Below are 17,431 nucleotides of genomic sequence, written 5' to 3' on the forward strand. Positions count from 1 at the left end.
ATAACAAGAAAGATGGGTTTTTTTCTTGTTTATTTAATTTTAGCCATGAGCATCGAGATCTGTTACAATAAATTTTTAATCAATTTTTTTCTCGTTGGTCCATAACTGGGTTGAACAAATTTCTTTTGTTCAACATAATAAAAGCATTATAACTTATTTAGGGTTGTATCTTAAATGTCCCCATAAGGCCATGTATTAAAGGCTTGGTTGTCACCCATGGCCTACTTGGAGGTAGAAGCTTTAAAAGAGGTATACTTTCAGCCATGTTTGCTGGTGATGCAACTTGATACAGCTTTTTGCTGAGGACCTTTTGCCAGTATATCTTAAGTTTGCAAACATACCAACTCGTTGATACACTGGTTTCACTACTGGAAGTCTGCACCACAGAAAATCCAGAGTATTAAGGTCATAGGAGCAGGATATTCATTGCAGCTTAATTTAGTAGAAGAATATTACGTAATCAATCTAAAATATTTAGTAATAAAGAAATGTTGTTTTGTTTTGTTTTTTTACAATGCTGGCTATGACATAGTTCTGCAATGGCATAAAGCAGAGGCCTTAAGTTTGCAATGACATAGCAGAAGATGGCAAAAATCTGTATATGACCATAGTATATATAACATGGTTTAATGGAGAAGAGGTAGAGGGTGAAGAAGAGGTACATATGTGTGTACTAAAACATCTGGAAAAGCAAACCTTGCTTGTTTAAAATGCTTACAAATCTGAAGTGGTGAAGGGCTAAATGTGAGGACTCTCACTGTTTATGTATTTGTACAGTATAATGCTTTTTAAATTTTTAAATGACTACATGTATTAGTCAGCTTTCCAACAAGACAAAATAGCTGAGGAAAATAAACCTACAAAGAGGAAGAAGTTATTTGACTCCTACTTTCAGTCCACAGTTGTGTGGCTCTGCTGCCTTTGGGCTTGTGACAAGACAGAATGCTACGGCTGAGTCTTCCATGAGGCCCCCTCATCCACATATAATACTGAGTATTGGTTTCGTTTTGTCTACTTGATGAGTTTTTACATTTCAGTGTTGTTTTAATTTCTGTTTCTTGTGTCTTTCTAAAGGCAAATGTCTACTTGTATGTGATTGGTAATGTGTATTCTTCTGTGGAGTGTTTGCTATTTAGTTTGCATTTTCTTGTGAGATTAATAACTCTTTACATATTAGAAATAATAACTTATCAGAGATGAATATGTTTGTCTGCACCCTAGAAAAATTAACTTGCAAAAGAGTATGTGTGACACCTACATAGATGTATATTTTTACTCAGTTTTTTTGCAATTTATTGAACTTTTATTACAAAGTTTTTTTAATATTTATACAGTCAAACTTGCACATTTTCTGTTTGCAGCTTCTGAGTCCCATGCATTCAGTAGAAAGTCTCTCGCATAACCCAATTTTTCTCCAATAATCATAAATATAAATATATTAATCTTTTAGAAAGACAAAAGTTTTAAAATTAATATTTAGATCATTAATCTATCTAAATGTTCATTTTGCCTATATTCCCAGATGCTTTTGAGACAGGGACTGGCAATACAGCCCAGGCTAGACTCAAACTCATGATCTCATTGTCTCAGCTTCCTAAGAGGGAAGATGACAAGCTTGTGGCACTGTGACCAGCTTCTCAAATGTTCTTTAGTGCATCCTTTTCTCTTGGATTTGAAGTGCTTCTATGACTATAATTTAAAGGTGTGGAGGGTATATATATGTTTATAATCTTGAGTTACTTTTCATCTTAGACCACCACTGATGTGTGTGTGTGTGTGTGTGTTGCATGTACCCACAGGCACATGTGAACAAGTGAAGGACAAGTCTCCTCCTCTACTGCTCTCTTTCCTATTGCCTTGAGACAGAGTCTCTCACTAAACATGAGTTATCAGAGAATTCTGGTAAGTGCCTATATCTATCTCCCCCAAATGCTAAGATTATAGGGATCCACATGCCTGGCATTTCCTGTGTATTATAGGGTTTTTATTCATACACTTACACTTATAGAGTAAGCATTTGTGCCCACTTAGCCATGTCCCTGGCTCCATCGTTTTGGAATTCTTCAGACACATATTAAACCTAAGGAAATGGGTCTTTTTGTTTTCGAGACAGGGTTTCTCTGTAGTTTTAGAGCCTGTCCTGGAACTCACTCTGTAGACCAGGCTGTCCTGGAACTCACAGAGACCCGCCTGCCTCTGCCTCCTGAGTGCTTGGATTTAAAGGAATGTGGAACTTCTGTATAAAATTGTAGAAGCAGATTATCTGAGAAATAGCCTTACCAGAGAAGATAAGAGGAATGTGTTGGGGGGTAGACACAAGACATTTACAATTATGGTTCTCTGCAACAGTTATGAAGCTCAAGAAATAAGGGAAAAGGGACAAACAGGCTTAGTGGAGAGCCCACTAAAAGTCTCAAGCCAATCACTGTTCTCTCTGGCAGCTATAGCGTCTGTGACCACAAATACACATGAGAACATTTCAGAGCACACACACACACACACACACACACACACACACACACACACACACACGCGCGCGCGCGCGTTCAAGTAAAACAGGGCATTTGAGTAAGCTCAGTCTATTGTGTCAGTGTCAACATTCCAGTTGCCATAGTTCTTAGATTTACAAAAAACTGAGGAAATGCACATGGAGTCTTTGTGATGACTTCTTAACTACTGCTTGCAGGACGCAAAGGTGCTAGCCACACAGATGGCTGAGGAGTCATGCAAACAAATTAAGGATTTGTTTAAAATAATTAGAGTAATTAGTAGGTCGGAGTGCAGAGGAGCATGACAAGTCACAAAGCAGTGTGTTTAGGGCTTGCTTGATGGACCTAGTGTATTCATTTAACTGCTCTACCAACTCTTGTGAACACTTATATCCTCCAAATTAAAAGAGGGGGCAAGTTCTGACATCCTGTTACAGTAAACAGAATCATAATTAACAGTACAGGGAACTCTTACATCTTTCCATCTAGCCTAACACTCTCTGTTCATATGTACAAACAAGACTCAGAAATACAGCTGGCTTCCCGGGAGTCGGGGGCACAGGCTGGCACTGCAGTCACTACATTTTGTACTGTTGCAAAGCACTCATCCTCTGAATTGAAACTTGCCCTTCTGGAGGAAGGGGTTAAACTCCTAAGAATCAAAAGGCCCAGGAACCTCTCCAGAGTTACTGGATTCACAGAGCTCATCTCCAGGGTTATACAAGCAGCACCCTGGAGAAGAGGGGCCTCCTGGATGCATCCTCTGCATGCAGGGTAGGAAGCTCCAGGGATAAGGCATCTCTAAGAAGCCAGGGCAGAGCAGCTATTCAGTGACTCCATTGCCTTGTGTCACATAAGCTCCTGAAGGCAATCCCAAACACACGCTGGTTCACCACAATGGCTTGTGGGGAATCGTTGCTTGGCTCTCCTGTGTTGCTGAAGAGATGTCTGTTCCCTTCAGCTCAGAAGTCACTCAAGGGCCGTACTAAGCCACTTCTCAATTATTACTCCAATAAATTTTGGCTGATACTCAAAACATAATAACATTTTTAGTTTAATGTTTTGCTTCTTTTCACTATGGAGCATTTAAATATTTGGATTTACTCAATTTGATATTAAGAGTTATTAGGAAGAGAACTAACAATACATCTATTTTCCTTGAAATGTTACAAATTCATTAAACGAGAAGAAACCTATGTTCAGAAAATTACATTCACTCATGGAGCTAAAAGATTAAGTAGTTCACATTAATTATAGAAAACTTGATTTTATTGAATTCAATTAACAATAAGTTGACAGTGATCTCTCATTTAGTAAATCTGATATGAATTAAGCTTAACAACTAAATCCCATTAAGTAGGGATCATGCTGAAGCCACTTCATAGATATTTTACTGAAAGCAAATCCAAATAGAATGTTGAGCTTTGGAAATGAGATCTGTATCTGGGTGTATCCTCCAGGGAGAAGTAATTAAAGGGAGAAAAGGTAAACTCCTATCACAGTAATCTCCTCCTCCCAAGAGCAGGCGTAAGGATGAGCTCTGTGCACGGTGTCCCGAAAGGAAAAAAGGGTCAATTTGTTTATCTTCTGCCAGGTCATGGATTCAAACCTAATGTCAGTGGCTTAAAAAACACAGCCATGAGCCAAGAAGGGGCAGTGGCCCCATACTGGTTCCAAGGCCGTCATGTGCTGTGTTCATGCGTAGTCACATAGAGTATCTAATCACAACAGCAAGATACACTATGTAATAAACTATTTGCTAAGATTCCTGAACCAACAACCATGTGGTATTTTCAGAAGACTGATGAAGCCTTTTGACAGACCCAATGAAAAGGCAATTACTTAGTTAAAAAAAAAGTTATGATAATATTCGATCTTGTTTATAAAAATAGTCTGAGGGACTTGAAGTAACCAGCTCTTATTTTCTCCGTGGCTCATCATTTTACTGCAGGTGGTCTTTTAGCCATCCTAATTACCAGAGTGACTTTTTTTCATGACCTCTGAGGCTTCTGAGCTAGTGACTGTCACAAGAAATTTTGCAAATGATGTCATCTTCTTAGAAATGCACGTGTTGTGTCTGGCACATGGAGGGGCAGTGTTCCTTGCAAGGCAGGCAGCACTAAGCTGCAGTGGTCACAGATGGTCCACAGGGGGCGCCTTAGCCAGGGTTATCATCACAACTACCCATGTAAGAAGGGAAAGGGAGCTGTGATGCTTTGCTGGCCTTTTATATTAGCATCATCATGACCAATGTGGGTTCCTACTGAGAGGAAGATTCTCTCTCCAGTGCAAGATTAAATCCTTCTCTGAACTGTGTGCTGAAGCGGGAGACGGGAGGGAGGGGCCCAGAAACCTGGCAGAGCACATCTGGCAGTTTTCTGGATGTTTACAGCTATCCCAATGGTGTGGTTCTTGGTTCTTGTTTCCTTAAAGACCACACAGGAGACAGCAACCTTGTTAATGCCTGGAGCTGGGAAGCAAGCAAAAAGGCTGAGCACAGGGTACAACTGTGGAAGGAAGAGGCTGATATAAGAATCCACTCCAGAGAGTTCAGCTGGAGCAAGAAAAAATACTGCTTCACAGAACCGTGGATGTTAAAGGCAATTACCCCTTCCATCACAACAACAGTTACCTCTCCGAGAAACAAAAACAAAACAAAAGGAGCACTCATACAGCCCTTTAAGAGTGGATTTTTTTTTTTCCTTTTAGGATGTCTACATAGCTAAGTAAGAATTAGCAGGATGAGGAATTTGAAAATCAAAATCCTCATATAAATAATGACAAACGAAAGGAAGATGTAAGATTTTCAGGTATTTTACATTTCAAAAATCAGGTAGATGAGTTTCTTTGCAGTTGCCTTTTATATGCTACATAAGAAAGCAGCAATGGTAGGATTTAAATGACATAATAATGTGCATTATGTCATTTGCTCCTTTGCTCTAGGAAGACTGTCCACAGTCATCCAGCAACTAAGAACCCAAGCCAAGACAAAAACCTAAGGCTTTAGGCTCCAAGCCCAGGCCTCCTCCACTCTGCAAAAAACCATCATATGCCTGGGGAGGCTGGATGCTAACCAGATGTATTTCCGGGTTTTGTTTTCAAACTTTCAATTCAGTAGTTCTAGTCTGAGATTGAAGAAGTCACCTATTAGTGATGTTCCTGATGATGCTCATGGAGGGCTCCAGAAAGCCTTGCCTTGCACATGCAGAGGACCTTCTCTGGGATTCTATCTCTCTGAGCTACAGGGCTAGAAAGCTGGCAAAATCCAGTCACCAAGACTCAAAAGCATGCTTTCACGAACAGCTGGTGGCACTACTGCCTCATCTGCTCTCCTCTGAGAGGAAGCCTAATAGACCTCAAATGACTCAAATCCTCAGCTATTGCTCTCCCAGTTCACTGTCCCTATCCTTTATCTGATCCTATTCAAAGTCACCATAACTTCCCCCTTTCCTCACTTAGTTATTCTTTCATAATGGCCATTAGTGGCTTACCGTATTAGCTTTCGGTCAATTATTACATCAGATCTGTGACCGATAACCCTATACAACATGAATCGCCAATAGTGGAACTAGGAATGGCAAAGAGAAATAAATTTTATACCAGGCATAAACCCGCTAGCATGAGAGATTTGCCTCACGAGGCCATCTGTTTTAACTTAAGAACCAGAAAATGCTTTATTGTTATCTTGTGACATAGTCAATCCATTTCCATTACACTTATCTCTAAGGAAAAGTAAGAACTAAGAGTTATTGTTTATTATACAATGTCCTATCAACATATGAAGTTTATTGTCTTCAAATTTCCCTTCCTTATATTATGCAATCCTTTTACTTTTTTCTTAGCTCTAGTTTCATAGACCTGCAACCTTTTCCTTAAAGGGTCAGATAATAAGTAGTGCAGGCTTTTAGGCCATAGTAACTGTAACTGTATCATCAATCCATAAATAATGAACAAAGGGGTTGGAGAAATGGCTCAGTCTTTAAGTGTGCATACTTCTATTATAGAGGACACAAATTCAGTTCCAGTAGCCACATAAGCTCACAATCATCTGCTACTCCAACTCCCAGAAACCTAATGCCCTCTTCTGGATTCCACAGGCACCGGCATTCACAGGTGCACATGCTTGCACATGCGTGAGCATACACATACATACATACACACACACACACACACACACACACACACACACACTAGTGAAAACAAATCTTTAAAAATGGACATGCCAGTAATACTCTACAAACAAAAATAAGTAGTGGTCCACAGACATTCACTTGCCTACCTCTAAAAATACACCCTAAGATCTTTACTTAATTTTATTGTGCTTTTATAAGCAGAAACTAATTAAAGGCCTGAGCATATACTTGATGAACTACTTCTGCCCTTCTATTTTGTCTATCTTAGGACATTACACTAAATTTCCCAAGGGGAAAGGAAATGGTAAACCTTAAAAGGGTGATGATAATTAAATCCAATAGGCTAAAGTTTGGCTGGGGCTATTTTCTAAAGAAATATACCATTCCTTTAACTTAAGCAAGTAGGATTCCTTAAGTCATGATGAATCAACTGCAACTTTTTTCATATACAAATAAAATTATATTTTATTATATATAAATTATATATAATTTAAAAATGAGTAAGAGTGAAGATTATCAGGCTGTGACAAACCAAAAGGCAGGCACTGTGGTATTTCCATGAATCTTGAAGCAGGAGCCCTCTAACTAGCCACACAAGTAACACCACTTGTATTACTAAGAACACCCCTAAAGAGCCTTCAGAAAAGCCATTCATTTCATTCCTGAACTCAAAACTCCCTGGGTTATAGCAAGTAACCAGGGGTCTGTTTGCTTGCTGTTTTTGGTTTGGTTTGGTTTTGGTTTTATTTTGAGACAGGGTTTCTCTGTGTAACCTTGGTTGTCCTGGAACTCTATAGACCTCCACAGTAATTTGCAAGAGTGTCTACCATTTATTAGACACAATGCTTATGCTGTGGCAAAAATGTGATTTTTTTTTTGCTCTTAAATATTATTATTTTGTTATAAATGAAAGCAAAATAAAATTCTCACTTTCCTACTGGATCACCAGAAGACATCTAAAACCTCAGATAAAAACATCAAAATTTCAGTGCAAGTAAAAGGAGAAACAGGACATGGGTTTGAATGTGAGTTGCACTCTGGCTCTGCGCTGGTGGAATGAGGAGGTCAAAGTTTCAGTTTCCCCACTTGTTAAAATAAAAAACCCTTTACTCTTACAGTCCCCGTGGTGGATTGCATAAGAATGGCCCATTAGCTGCCTATGTTTAAAGGCTTAGAGAGTGGCACTATTTGAAGGATTAGTAGGTGTGGCCTTGTGGGAGGAAGTGTGTCACTGGAGGTGGGCTTTAAGGTTTCAAAAGCTCTGCCAGGCCCTGTGGCTGTCTTTCTGTTGCCTGCAGATCTGGAGATCCAGATGCAGAACTCTCAGCTCCTCCAGCACCACATCTGCTTTTATGCTGCTAAGCTTCCTGCCATAATGATGATGGACTTCTTCTCTGAACTGTAAACCAGCCCCGATTACAGGCTTTCCTTTATAAGAGTCGTCTTGGTCGTGGGGTCTCTTCATATCAATAGAACACTAAGATAATCCCTTTATTCAATGTACATTAAGTAGGGTAGTATAGAAAACTGCCTGGCACATAGAAAGTTAACTATTGACCCATTCATTCACCAAGAAATGTTACAGAGTATCTCTGTGTTCCAAGTCAAGGTCACAAAACAAATCAAGGTCACAAACATTCCCTTAAAGGGCCAGTAATAAAGACCAGGCTTTGTGTACTCTATCAAAATGCCCAAAACGTGAAAGCAGCTAGAAATATGAAAATTAGCAAGTGTGGCTTTGTTCCAACAAAACATTATTTATGGACACTAAGATTTAAGTTTCACTTAAATTTTAATGTGTCAAGAAATACTGTTTTGATTTTTAAACCATGTTTTTACAGCTTGTGGGCTATATAGAAATAGGCAGCATGAGACTGTGTCTCCAAGAAATGGCAAGGAAGCTTCACCCATGATAACACAAGTCCCAATTGATCACAATATGGGCAGACATGCTAACTTGCCAGGGGGAAATCTCAGGGACCCACCTCTTATAGAAGCACAGGCAGCTAATGCCAGCTACAAAGGAAAGTTAGTCTTCTCTAGTGATGAGCCCCCTAACTAATTATCTAATACAAGCAAGTCAGCACTGACATCATATACTTTCAAGCTAAACTAAGTGAACTCAGGAGGTTCTATTTATGTATTTATGTACACACATATTTGTAACAATGATAAGAACAGAAAAAGAGGCCATGAATTTGAGATGGTGTGAGAGGGAGTAACAGGGGAAGGGTTGGAGGGAAAAGAAGAAGAGGGAAATGAAGTAATTATATTTTAACTACAAAAATTTTTTTTAAAAATAGGCAGCAGACCAATGTTTGTCAGCCCCTAGCATCTGGAAATCAGAAAGGACAGGAACTATATTTCAACCTGAAGTGAAGACATACAAATAATGATCAATCACACAAATACTGTAAAATGATAATTACAACAGATGTGGTTTAGATAAAATGTTCATCGTCTTTGGAGTATATGTGATTTAACCTCTTCTATAAATTTGGTTTGTAAGATTAGCATATTTTCCCCCCAGGTCTTCCATGTATAAACTGAGCTTTCTATAGCAGCAAGCCTCTGCATATTTTAACGGCTCTGCTCCAGAGACCATGTTTATTTCAGTGAACTCACGACCTGTCCAGGCAGAATTTTAGCAACTCTTCTTGTGAAAATGCACCAAACTGTCATCACCGAGACTCCCTCTCCATCATCTGGAAGCATACAAACTTCCTAACTCTTGCTGCGCCCACCACGGCCTGTGGCTACACTCTGCTTTGCTCCAGTGTCTAGGTGGCAGCCGCAACAATGGTGTCTTTCTCTTCGTTACACAAACCTATGTATACCCCGGTAGAGGTATGCAAACAGGCAAGCCCAGACCACCATATGGTGGCAGTGGGACATGGCACACATGCAAACAGGTGTACCTGGGCTGCCAAGGGGGGAAGGCCTGGGGCATGGCTATGAGAACAGGCACGCCCTGGCTACCAGTTGGATGCCCCGAGACATGAAAAGCATGCCAGTAAGCCTACATAGTGTGCCACGTGGTGGTACTAGGACATGACAAGAGTGTGAACAGGTGTGCCCTCCTCTGTTTGTGCAAGGCTGGTCCTCATGCTCTGGGTGCTAGCCCAGTGACTGGCTAGCCCGTGATTGGCTCACACCACCTCTAGTGCAATACTCACACAGGGAGAAGTAAGTCATCGTTAGCAGTAAACTTAAGTCCACGTTTGAAATAAGTGAATTTCAAACTTGGGCTCTGCTCAGACTTTATTTCTATATTGTATCTTGTGTTGCTTACTGGGGTTTCTTTGCAGGAATCCTTTGAAGCCCGGAGTCTGAGAAATAACAGCTGCACTAACTGAACAAGGTTGAACAAGGGACTGCCCTGTTAAGTCCAGTGGACAGGAACACTGTGCTCATCTACAAACAGATGATCAATATTTAAGTATCAGTAATGCAAACGTAAGAGTAGTGATTGTGCTATATTCCCCACATCTCAGCGAACTGCTCTGCAAGCATGCTGGTCCCTCGGCTACTGTTCAGCAAAGTTACAGACAAAATTAACCTTTGGCCTTCTCTCCTTGATTTTCATTGCCTTGCTCTCCTCTTTCAGTCTTCTCATCTGATCTCCACAGTGAAGAGCCACACAAGGTTGCCCCTGTAAATGGCACAGCCTGGACACATTAATCCTCTCATGAATCTTCAAGAAATCCTGAAGAGAAAGTTTCTTGACCAGAGACCTCTTCATGTATCACCAACCAAATAGTCTGTGTAGCATAGACTGGTCTGTGAGGAGGTACGGTTGCCTTTCCTGGATCCCCTTGGACTAGGCCCTGTGGGTATCTGCCCATTACCCTGAGAAGAGGCAAGTTCTGGCAGTGACCTCACAAGAGGGTACATGGACATCACACGTGCCTTGCAACCTCTCTAAGATGACAGAACTTGTAGACTGAGTTTCTGTTCTGCCCGGTCCCATACCCGGTTAGCCCCAAATAGACACACTGACACTTATATTTATTATAAACTGTTTGGCTGATGGCTCGGGTTTCTTACTGGCTAGCTCTTTCTTAATTATTAACCCATTTCCATTAGTCTAAGTATTTCCACATGGTCTCATCTTACGGGGGAATGTTCCAGCACCTTACTCTTTCAGCAGCTACATAGTGTCTCCTTGTAGCCTTTCTCTATTTCCTCTCCCAGAATTCTCCTAGTCTGGCAACCCTGCCTATACTTCCTACCTGGCTTCTGGCCAGTGTTTTATTCATCAACCAATAAGAGAAACATATATACAGAAGGACATCCCCCATCAAGCACTTACTCCAGGAAGGAACTGCTTGTCTTCCAAGTGCCAGACTCCACATGTCCCTGTTATCAGGACACTACCACTTCTCTACTCAAATTGCCAATGATAAATCAACATTCACCAGAAGTTTCCAAAGAAGAAAATAAAAGAAATTTAAGTTGGTAATACTGAGTCAGTGTCTTTTTTCTGGTCCCTTATAATAACAAATAATTATCTGCATAGTAAGAAAAATGCTAATTTTATTAAAACACTATCAGATGAGGCTTTTAGACTAACTTCCAGCACTCTAAAATATTATACAAGTGATTTCATTTATCAGTTCTAACATCTTTGGGATCATTTGTATACACAGTTGCCATATTTAGAGAAAAAACCCAAATCCAAAACTGACTTGTTTTCTAAATGAATTGGGAAGTTGTCATTAAGAAGCATCTGCCACTTTACTGCATTCATGTAAAAGCATTCTCGTGCCTCTATAATGGACTATTGAGCAGCTGTGTTAAAGCACTACACCCACAGCAATGCATGTCATAAAAGAGATAAGGAGCCACAACACAATTAATGATTTCAGTTCCTCTATAAATTAATTTCAGTTTTAATAGGTGCAACTCATCTTTACACTCAACGTGACACAAGTCTGAAAAAAAAAAAAAAAAAAAAAAAAAAAAGAAGCCTGCAGATTAAATGCCCACCTTCCCATGTACATCTGTAGGGAATTTGTAGATTGATTTCTTTGTGCAATAAAGGTCACACCAAGAGAAGTTTCTTTTAATTTGAATATGAAGCAGATATCTTAAATTATTATAAGCTTAAAAAAAAGAAGAAGAAAGAAAAGAAAAAGAAACCTTAGTCAAGATGTTAAACCTACAGTGGCCTTGAGCATGGGAAGTAGGAATAGTCCCCAGGCAGCAGCAACAGGAAGGCCTACTGTGTCTATGAATGTTCACAGGAACACTGGGAAACCAGGAATGGGCCCCTGTTACTCAATACAGGGTCCTATTTTAACAGGAGAGAGGTTAAAACATGAAAAAGGTAGTTAACAACCACACCAAAGTTTGAAAAAAGACCTGAAGTTCCACATTGTGTGTGTGTGGTAGGGTCAGTGTCTTAGCATGGGTTACTCCAAGAAGCAGACCTTGAGACAAGGATTCGAATGCCAGTTACCTATTTGAAACTGATTTCAGGAACACTGGTAAGAGAAACAGGAAGGAAATGAAGTCTGCACAAGGTGTATGAATTAGGTGTTGAGCAAATGAGACTCATTCCTATGGGACCCTGTGAGAGGCACAAGGCTTTCCTGCCTGAGCTGCTGCAAGTTGGGGGGTGTATTTATCCATTATATTTCACTACTTCTGGGTGGTGAGTTACTTTGAGATGTTATTTCCTAGAATCACAGGACTATCTCACCCTGGAGCAGAGTTTCCTCTAGCTACACTAGAGTATTGTTGGGTGAAGTCCCATGCATACGCCACTGACTGGTATACACAGGAATAAAAGATATGAATGGGTCTAGAAACCACCATCAACAACAAACAGTGTAATAGTCGGACAGTAGTTCCCAAGCTCTTATACCAAACTGATATCTAAAGTGCTCTGAAAATTGTAGGAAATAGCCAACAACTGAGTTTGACTAAGACTGACCGGTGGCAAATTCCTAACTGAGATTTCTAGATTCATCTATTCTACTTTATATGAATAGAATTTCAGTAAAGAAATATTAATGTGTGAGCATGGGGTACAGCTACACCACCAGGAATGTGATGTAACACAGAATTTACCTCTATTTTATAAAATTGTATAATTTTATAAACTAAAGTTTATTATATTGCCTATTGAAGATTCTCCCAATTCTGGATCCATAACAGTCTATGAAGATTAGACATGTATTTTTTGATGTCTTCTTTCTCTCTGCTAAATTTGTCTAGAAAATAAATATTCCAGGAAGAATTACACTACCTCCCTATGGCAGCTACCACTTTAAGAAATCTGGCTGAAAAGAAAATGAGCTGATAGGAGAAGGGATAAAAATCTAAAACTGAACTATAGGAATATTTCCTCTGGCTGAGATGACAAGAGCCCTCTCCTCATCCCAGCCTATAACAGTGAACGACATTAACACCCTTGCATAAAGTATTAGAAATCTACACTTTCAAACTCCTCCAGGAGAGCATGAGTATTAATAAATATCTTACACATTAAAACTTGATCTCATTTAATTTCCATGTTAGCTTTTCCCACTCAGAGGCTTCAGAAACTCAAATCAATCATCTAAATTATTAGTAATGAACATCTGCTCATTCAATAAATGCTTGAGTATATAGTATATGCCTAGATTTTAATAAAAAAGAAACCATTAATATCACAATATTAAACCAGTTAACATCACAACTGTTCATTTCAGTATGGTGCCAGAATTATGACTATAACCCATAGATTCTGTGATAACAGTTATATGAACTTTGTACATGTTCAGGGAATCACAGATAAAGACCTCAATCTTAACTGAAAAGGATACTTGATGTCTCAGTTTAAAAGACAGCACTAAGCCTAAATAATGAGGTAGGAATGAGGTATAGGCTAATCTGTGCAGAAAGAGAGAGATCTGATATGTAAGATTCTGAGGACTGTGGACAACTTAACACATTACCCCATTTTTCTGAAACGTAGTGTTATATAAAAAAAAATCTGAAATAGGACAAAATTACTACCTTGATAACAAAAACATAGAAAAAGGTACAAAAACTATAAATCAATATTCTCCAGAAATATAGACACAAAACCCTTAATAAAATTCCAGCAAACCAAATCTAAAAATATATTATAATATTGAAACATGACTAAATAAAAATCATCACAAGAACACAAAGTTAGTTTAAATACTCAAAAGTTGATTAATTCACCAGAGTAATCAAATAAAAGATAAAATCCACAGAGATTTCCTTTAGATGCAGAAGAAGCATTTGAATATTGAATTTGTGATTCAAACCTCCCATCAACCTGGGAACAAAGCAGGCTGTCCTGTCCTAAGTAAACTGCACATTAAAAGTTCCACTAGGGGTTTGGGAGGGATGGCTAAGGGGGCAGAACCCTTGCTATGTAAACATGGGGATTTGAGATTAGACTTCCAGTGCTAACATAAACGCTAGGCATGGCTGCATGTGCATGCAATCCCAGAATTTGGAGTCAGAGACAGGCAGATCCAGAGAGCTCATTAGCTAGCGAGCATCAATAAAATGGGGAGCTTTAACTCTTGTGAGAGACCCTGCCCCCAGGGAATAGTGTGGTGAGTGATAGAAGACACTTGGTATCTTTTTTCTGGCCTCTGTAAGCAAGTGCATGGTCACATGCACCTCTGTATACATGTATAACTATGCACTCAATACACATACACACGCTCGCTCTCTCACGCGTGTGCGTGCGTGCACACACACACACTACCCACATTTTTTTTTAAAGAGAGAGAAAGAAAATTCTAAATACCCCTTTCTAGACTATCCAACATTGTCTGGGGGTGCTGCAGTGAGACAGGAGGGGAAGGGGAAATAAGGGCATGAGAAGGGACGTGAGAAGAAGGGAATGAGAAAGAGGAAGGACAGAAGGATAAAGAAGGGAGGGACAATGGAGGCAGGGAAGGTGCAAAGGAGGGAAGGAGCCTGGAAATGAAAAGGCAAAGCTCTTTCTCTAGGAGATACACTGCTTATGCAGAAATTATGTGATCTCCAGAGCAACTACTTAAGCACAATCATGTTGCAAGGTTGCACAATTCAGCGTTAACATACAAAAGTCTATTGTAGTCTTATGTGTAGGAGCACCCAAACTGACAGTTAATATTGGGTTTAGCAACAGATCCATCTGCATGGCTCTATGGCGCCATGCACAAAGCATTGCAAAGAGAACTCTTCTAGGGCCTTCATAAGCTGAGCACCAAATCGTGACCTTCCACCAGGAGACTCAGCATTGTTAGGATATAAATTCTCTGGAAATTGATCTGGAAGATTCAGTGCACTTCCAAATGAAGCGGAACAGAGGAGTGGGAGGCAATGCCCTTCACTATACACAAAATTGACAACATGGGCATAAGCCCAAAAGCAAAGATGAAATCATAAGTTTCCTGTAACAGAACATGGAGATGGATGTGAGGGTGTGGTTCAGTAGTAGAACTGTACCTATCATGTGCAAAGTCCTAGGTGATGAGGGATGTCCTTTTGCATATATGTTTCCCTTGTTGGTGGATGAACAAAAGACTGATTGGCCAGGAGGCAGGCAAGAAGGGTTTTTCCTGCCAGCCTAGACCCACCGTGGCGCCAGCCCCAATTAACACACAGAGACTCTGTATTAGATATAACACTGTTGGCCAGTTACTTGTTTCTCTGTCTTAAGTATTAACCCATTTCTATTAATCTAAGTATTTTCACATGGTCTCATCTTACTGGAGAGTGGGGCCGGTGTCTGCTCTCTCCAGTCTCTACATGTTGACTCCTCCTTACTACTTCCTCTTTCCTCCTTGTCTCCTAGTCCCACCTGTCTTGCTTTCCTATTGGCCAACAGTGCTTTATTCATTAACCAGTATGAGAAACATATTTACAGAATGACATCTCCCATCATATAGGTGGGGCTACCAGATCAGGAGATTTCTGGAGAGAGGAGGCAGAGAGTGAGCCACTGTAAAGACAACATGTAGCGTCCAAAGCAATAACAGGTCTGGCATTCTCCAGTAAGCCAAGACCACATGGAGATGCATAGTTTAATAGAAATGGGTTAATAATTAAGCCTTAGCCATCAGCCAAACAGTTTATAACTACTGTAAGCGTCAGTGTGTTTACTGGGGACTAAGCGGCTGTGGGACCAAGCAGAACAGAAACTCCATCTACACCTAAGTTTGGTCCCCAGCACCTTTTCATCCCCAACACAGGAAAAACTAACAACATAGGAGAAAATCTTTATGGTATTTGTATGAGCAAGGGTTTCGTAGGACACAAACATCATTACACTTCAAAATTATAATGGACTTTGTCAGAAGTAAAACTACAGGCAAATCATAAAATGGGAAAGTTCATAACATAATCTAAGAATATGTAATAATTCTTACACTTAAAGAGACAAAATGTCTATTTTCAAATATGCTAAAAATTTTGACATATGCTTCCCAAAGAAAACAAAAATGGCTAACAAACATATGATATCACAATGGGGTACCAGTAGGAAAAGCTAATTATTTACATAATAAGTTTTGACAAAGATATGCTGATGTCAATATGAAATGCTGTAACCATTTTGAAAATTGGAAATTTACAAAATTTAAACATAAATCTGAATTTGGCACAGTGTCCACTGCTAGATATTGCTCCAACATAATGAAAATATTGCCTGAGTAAGCTGCACACCAATATCTATAGCTCCGTTACTCACAACAGTCCCATGTGGAAAGTGGCAAATATTTGTTAGTGAAGGGTAAAGTATACTCCACCGCAATAAAACAGAATTTGTGATATGCAATATAATGTAAATGAATCTTGGGTTATGTTAAGTGAAAGAAGCCAGGTACAGAGAATGTATATTTTATTATCTCTTTCATATAAAATGCAATGCAGAATGGGGGGGAGAACAAATAATGGTAACAATGCTTGAAAAAAGCCATTTACATATTAATATATACATATGTATTAAATGAAGTTATGTCACTTGGGCTGATAATACGTCCTACATGAGCCACAGACTGACAAAGCAAAATCTCAACACAGGCACAAGAAACCTGCTTTTGAGTTGTTGGTCAGGGTAGTTGAAGAGACTCATAAAACAATACAGACTGTTTATGTATGATGTCCTTGGTTGCCTCTTAGGGGTTGAAGGCTAAGTCCCTATTGCAAAAACACCTCACACTTTGGACAAAGAACTAAGAACATTCAAGCTGGATGTGACCTGGAAGGGAGGAAAGAGAATGGGGAGAAATAGTGTACTCCTATTTTAATTAAAAGCAAAGAAAATGTAAATGCAAATTAATACTGAAACAGTTACCAAAATCACATCAGTTTCGCCAGGGGTCAGGATAGACTACAGAGACTCAGAGACTCTTTAAGGAGTGAGGTGTAGTTGGTGAGACTATATCAGGACTATGATGGTGCTGCAGTGTGGCAGTGTATAGAGTACCATAACATGGTCAACTGCCCACTCTAAGTAACAAGTCTATAGTAAATTAGCTATTTTCCCAGGAAGCTTATAAGAAAAAAAAATAACTTTCAAAGTATTAGGCTAGGACAGAATGCAGGATGTTACCAACAGCTCTAGGAGTGAATGGTATCTCTAATGACAAAAGGTGATGGCATGCACGAAATCCCATGCCTCACCCCTAGCTAAGGAACTACTGGCAACTGATAGATATTGGGAGAAGAAAAGTCAGTTTTCTGTAAGGTTGTAGTACATTCATCTACCTTTACTTGTTGGTTACTGTGTGCTCCCTAGCTAATATATAATTCTATTCTTTTTCTTCCAAGCATTTACAGTGATCTCCATTC

The 17,431-nt window shown here is 39.6% G+C and overlaps 1 protein-coding gene across 3 annotated transcripts in view; it reads right to left on the reverse strand.

Moving 5' to 3' along the window:
* The window catches only part of Atg10 (autophagy related 10), a 248,271-nt gene that overhangs the window by 100,224 nt on the left and 130,616 nt on the right, over positions 1 to 17,431 (reverse strand). The window lies entirely within an intron of this gene.

This window comes from Phodopus roborovskii, unplaced genomic scaffold, assembly GCF_943737965.1.
Source record: "Phodopus roborovskii unplaced genomic scaffold, PHOROB, whole genome shotgun sequence".
In the NCBI taxonomy this organism is placed as follows: Eukaryota; Metazoa; Chordata; class Mammalia; order Rodentia; family Cricetidae; genus Phodopus; species Phodopus roborovskii.